This window comes from Microtus ochrogaster, linkage group LG5 (genome assembly GCF_000317375.1).
Source record: "Microtus ochrogaster isolate Prairie Vole_2 linkage group LG5, MicOch1.0, whole genome shotgun sequence".
Lineage (NCBI taxonomy): Eukaryota > Metazoa > Chordata > Mammalia > Rodentia > Cricetidae > Microtus > Microtus ochrogaster.
The window spans coordinates 37975111-37981493 of NC_022031.1; positions in this window are offsets into that span (position 1 = coordinate 37975111).

Genomic DNA, 6383 nt, shown 5'->3' on the forward strand with positions numbered 1-6383 from the left:
TGGGAATGCAAACTTGTGCAACCACTTTGGAAAGCAGTGTTTCGGTTTCTCAGGAAATTCGGGATCAACCTATTTGTGGCCTTTTCAAAGTAACTTTGCTAGGCGTGTTATGTTGCCTTTGTTGCAGAGGGTAATATTTGAGGGTTACTTTGGGGGGGGGAGCTAGAGAGGGTTTGGGGTGGGAATGCTGCTGGAATAGTTTATAGAGAAGAGGCACTGGGTGTGAGAGCTGGGAGGATAACTGAGCCCTGGAATCAGGTTTTTCAAAAGGCAGGACATGGAGTGAACTCGTTAGGGTCTCTTTATGTAGCTCAGCCTGTCCTGGAACTCACTATGTAGATCAGACTGGCCTCAAACTCATAGATATCCACCTGCCTCTGTCTCCTAAATTCTAGGATTAAACGTGTATGCCACCACACTAAGGTTGTGTTTTGTTTTTAGATTTATTTTTTTTAATGTGTGTTCATATGTGTGTGCATGTAGGTATCAAAGCAGCCAGAAGTGGGTGTCATATGTTCTGAAGCTGGAGTCATAGCCACCCAGAGTGGGTACCAGGAACTGAGCTCTCTCCAGTTTCTCTGGTGGTTAATCTTCCTTCTCAACTTGACAGGCTCTGTAATTAAGATATAAGTCTCTAGGTCACACCCGTGAGGGGATATCTAGATAAGATAGCCTGTGAGAATATCTATAAAAGTTTTTCTTTTTATAATTAACTCTGTGTGTATGCGTGCACGTGTGTGCATGTGTGTGTGTGTGTGTGTGTGTGTGTGTGTGTGTGTGTGTGAGAGAGAGAGAGAGAGAGAGAGAGAGAGAGAGAGAGAGAGAGAGACTATAGATCTATAGATGCATGTAGTTGCCTTTTTCTCGTGGGTCCTAGAACTGAACTCAGGCCATGAGGCTTGCTTCTCTCTGTCTCTCTGTCTCTCTCTCTGTCTCTGTCTCTCTCTCTCTCTTTCTTTCTCTCCCCCCTCCCTTCCTCCCTTCCTCCCTTTCCTTCCTTCCCTTCCTTCTTTCTTTCTTTCTTGAAACAGGGTTTCACTGTGTAGCCCTAGCTGTCCCGGAACTCACTTTGTAGACCAGGCTGGCCTTGAACTTACAGAGATCCACTTGTCTCTGCCTCCAGAATTCTGGGATTAAAGATGTGTGCCACCATCACTGCCACCCTACCAGGCCATCAGGCTTTCGAGAAAAATGTTTTCACCCCTCCAGTTCTTTCTCTGGTCCCAGGATTTTCCTGACTGCATTAATCAAAGGCACACCATAGAGACGGGCAGCTCAGGGTAGACACACCATAGAGGTGGGTAGCTCATGGTAGACATACCATAGAGACAGGTAGCTTAGGGTAGACACACCATAGAGGGGATTGGCTCCTTCCAGTGACCATTCAGCTATAATAAGGTCAGAGGTACAAAACCATTTGACATTTTGCCTGCTTACCTTGAGTCTGCTGGTGAGTTCATCTACTCCATTGCTGCCACTGTTGCTGCCACTGATATCTTTGCTGATCCAGATTCTTCTGGCTTCCAACCTGGACTGAAGACCAGCAGCTCTCTTAGGCTCTTCTAGACCATCCGTGCTAGACTGGGATGCTGAGGTATCTATCCAGTGTTGTGGATATCAGCTACCAGGCTCAGCCTCTTCAGTGTAAAGTCAGCCATTGTGAAGACACCCAGACAGTACTGTATAAGCCGCCAATCTAATAAATAGCCTTTTAATATATATATGTATATATACATATATATACACATATATGTATATATACATATATATACACATATATATGTATATATATATATTCATTCTTTTTGGTTCCCCTAGAAAAGGCTAATACATAACCTGCCTGAGTTTTCTAAAAAGAAAGATAGCATGGACCTGGAGCAAGGTACGACAGTCATTGGTGTCACCTGGAGAGCTTGTATAAAATAAAAACTCAGTCACTATTGCAGACCATCCTAAATAGAACCTCAGAACAGAGCCAAATGAGCTGTATTTTTACCAGGTTGTCCAGGTAATTCCAGGCATGTGATGGATGACACCAACAGAGCCAGCTGGGACCGTTCTGCTCCATCCCACACTGCAGATGGGCAGAGAGCTTGTGGGAGGCAACGAAGGGGTCTGAGAAAAATGGTGACCTCCCACCCCTCCTGAGGGAGAAAAGTGGTAACCCCCACCCCTCCTGAGGGAAAAAAAGATGACCCCCACCCCTCCTGAGGGAGAAAAGTGGTGACCGCCACCCCTCCTGAGGGAGAAAAGTGGTGACCGCCACCCCTCCTGAGGGAAAAAATGGTAACCCCCACCCCTCCTGAGGAAGGTCACTTCTGGCCCAGTGCTGGACCAAAGGGGAACTCCTAAAATCTCTAGGTGTTCTCTTCACTTGAGATCCCATTATACCCTTGCCTTTATTTATGCTCTTATTGGTGGTACCCGTTCCCCCCAGGTCCCATCGTGGTCCACGTTCCTAGATCCAGAAATCTTTTCCTAGCATAGACCAGGGATATCTCCTTCTGAGCAGAGGCAGAACAGCCTGGAAGAGATGTTCCTTTTGGGGCAGCTGGGGTCTTCCTGCTTGGCCCTGTGCTTAGAGTCAAGGGGCCTTGAGGGAAAGTGGAGGTTTGATGGTGATGGAAATTCTTCTGGACAAAAAACTTCTGCCCCGAGAATAAAGGGGACTGACAAGCTCCTGCCCTACCCTGTCTAGACTGGTGACAGGACGGACCCAGGGGCCTGAGAGGGAGGCGCGGAGACAACCTGGAGAGGAGGAAGGCTAGCAGAGAGGGCAAGATGGGGGAGGGGGACATAGTTACTTTCCCCCAGGACTCCAAGAACCCATGCCCAGCCAGTCCCCTGCCCTTAACAGATGGGCTAGCCTCGTCCCAGCCCACAGTCCCACTTGAACCCCTAACATAGGCACAGAGGTTCCGAGTTTACCCCCTAGAGCCTCTTTGGGTCCCTGAGCCAGACTGGACATACACAGTTGGGGGAAGGACACAAAAGGTGACGCTGTCCATCTGAGAGTTCAGTGTCCACGTAAGTGTGTTGCAGTCCTTAGTGTGAGGGTTTCGACCCCTGGGGAAACCCCGTTCCTGTGACGGTCCATGGAGGTCCAGGGGCAGAGGACACCCACAGTGGCACCCGAGGGTAGAGAGTAGAGCAGGTACCGCGGCTGATGCCAGAACTCCTGATGGAGAGGAACTGTCCTGATCACAAGACAGTGCCTGGAGAGAAGGGGGATCTGTGGGTGCTGCTGCCTTCCCCAGTTTCAGTAAGTCCACTACCTGTCCGGGACAGGTACCTGCGCCATTCTGGGGTAGGCATCTTCGCTTCTTAGGTCTTGGAAGGGTCTGGAAATCCCCGTATTAGAATGCCACATTTCCTTCAGCCCTGGTCCCTCATGCTCTCGCCTACTTGGGGGCTCCAGCGCAACAGATGCTCCCTCAAAGCTTGGCAGAAGAGAGCCAAGGGGAGGGTATGGCGGGAATTTCAGTTCAAGGGTTGGGCTAATCCTGGAAGAGGCTTTGGGGTGGGCCAGGACTCATGGGCCTGCATATTCAACCTGGGTCAAAAGGCCTGGGCACTTTGGTGCTCCTGGATTCCCGGCAGAGCACTGGGCCATCCAGGAATAAGATGCCCTGAGGACAAAAAAAAAGATGGTAACCGTGCCAGCAGGAGCCATTGAGTTCCTGAAGGTGTGAAAGTTGTGTGCCCAGCATAGAGGTCACATTACACAGTGTGTAACTGTTTGGGGCAGGGCTAGAGTTAAGGTATTGACATTGTGGTTACAGATCAGGGCAAAAGTCAGTAAGGACAGGGATTCTGGTGATGTTAAATTGGGGTTTGGAGTTGGGCTGTGACTCTTTTATTATTATTATTATTATTATTATTATTATTATTATTATTATTATTATTTTCGAGACAGGGTTTCTCCGTAGCTTTTAGTTCCTGTCCTGGAACTAGTTCTTCTAGACCAGGCTGGCATCGAACTCACAGAGATCTGCCTGCCTCAGCCTCCTGAGTGCTGGGATTAAAGGCGTGCGCCACCACCACCCGGCTGGGCTGTGACTCTTGATGATAAAGACTGCTCTGTCTTGGATTGGTCCTTTGGAGAGGGAATGGTGTAGGTTACTGAATTTAGGGTTAAGATTGGCCAAGGAGTTACATTGTGTGTTGGAGGTTGGTTCTCAACTTCTAAGACAGTCTAGGGAGAGATGTGCGGTTATGTGCCATGTGACGTTCTGCTCTGATAGGGGGGAGCTTGTTGACTGTTTTCTGGGCTCTCTGTGTGAGCTTAGAAGTCTCTCCACAGCCATCCAAGCAGGGCAGGCTATCCAGGTCCCAGGGAAAAGGGGCATCACAGCTTTCTACGGCAGGTTCACTTCGCCATACAAAGGCCTTGCTGGGATTCACCAGCATCTCCCTTCTCTGGAACACTTGCCTCCTTCTGGGAACGAGGTGGGAGTTGGGTTTAAGAGCAAGGTTGTAAGACTGGGATTGTAGCTCACATTAAGGCCTAACAGGGATATAGAAAAGGGATCATGCCTTGTGTCAGCAGCTCCCTCCTGGGCACCTGGGACTTTGATGGTTGCCAGAGGGCAGCCTGGATCGGGCATGTCTGCCTGGCTTGTTCTTCCCTAGTGCTTGCTGGGTCTGGGTGGTCAGCGGTCTGACGGCCTAGAGCTCCGGAGTAAACCGAGACATGTTTACAGTGAGCGTAGATGGGCTTCTAAAGAGGCTCGTGACCTCATGCCCAGACTCCAGCAATTCTTACAAGAGAATCTTTTCAATGTGAGCAGCTTCAAGTGTTCACTTGGCTTTGTCATCATTAGCTAGCTACCACTCTCAAGTGTGGGAGGCATTGTCGTTTGAACCCAGTGAGGCAAGCGCTCTGCCGCTGGGCTGGACCCTCCTTTGGTGATTCTTTAAGATCTAAGAGTCAAGTTGTTGAGATCAGGATCTATATATCCAAGGCTATCCCATCAAAGACAGGCAGTAGGATAGAAGTGACAAACCAGATTTCAAGGAGGGAGAAGGGCCAGCATGGTGGCACAGCTTTAATCCCAGCACTCTGGCGGCAGAAACAGGAGGATCTCTGCGGGTTTGAGGCTGACCTGCTCTAAATACTGAGTTCCAGGTCAGCCAGGGCTCCACAGTGAGACCTAGGAGCTTGCTTAAGGGATGGATTTAGACAGTATTTGTGTCTGTGGATCTGTGCGACAGGCTGTATGGCTATGTGTGTTAACTTGCCTTTGTGTCTGCATGACTGTCTTGCCTGTGTCTGCTCCAGAGTGTCTAACAAGGTAAGCACCTGAGTCTATGTAGGCACATTGTCTAGACAAAACTTTTCATGATTTGGCTCAGTTTTTGAGTGTGTGGTCATATGAACCTGTGAGACTGGGTATCTGTTTCCATGGGAGTCTGCCTTGGCCTATCTTTTTGCCCCCCCCCCCATGCCCCCTGACACACCGCAGCTGCCAGCACCATTTACCGCAAATAATGGCTTCCCTTCCCGCTGTCTGGATTCCCATGGGTGAGGCTGCCTGCCCAGGTCCCTGGCCCTGTGGCCTCTGAAGCAGGCCTGGCCTTGGGAGTGCTAAGCGCTGGAAATCCCCAATGCTCCTTGCCTGGGTAGGGGCTGAGAGAAGTTATGTGGAGAGGGGAAGGCAAGAAAGGCAGCTGTTGGCAGCACCAGCACCCACCCTCCTGGAAGCGAGATCTTTTCCTGATTCTTTCCCGGGCCAGAGTCCTGATCTCAGTCTCTGCGTATGAGAATAGCAGTCCCCACAAACCCAAGCCTATTAGGTGTAGATCTTTGCTGTGTCACGGGAGTCGGCATTGTGTAAGAGCTCCTGTCCACACTCAGAGCTGTCTTCCCTTCCCCTCTCTCTCTGCAGTGGACGAAGGAGGTATTCTTGTACTCTGTAGGACAGGCTGGCTCCAGGGTCCGGTTGGAGATTAGACCCAGGTGAGTTGGCATAGTAGAAGGGACCCAACCACAGCACCCACGGTGCAGAAGCAGCGTCTCCATCTTGTTTATCCCCGTGTTCATCTGTGATCTTTGTCATCCTGTGTAGGCTGCAGTGAAGAGGCACAGAAAGGAAGTATGTGCACACACACACATACGCATGCAGTTTCACACAGAGTCAGACACACACACACCCCTCCATTCACAGTAACACAGACACATACAGTCTCACACACATACTGTCACACACAGACATGCACACACACTCTCTCACACACAAAGACACGGACATACACACAGACACAGTACACACACACACTCACAGACAGACACACACAGAGACACAGACACTCACACACACAGTACACACACACTCACAGACACACATACAGACACACACACAGTACACACACACACTCACAGA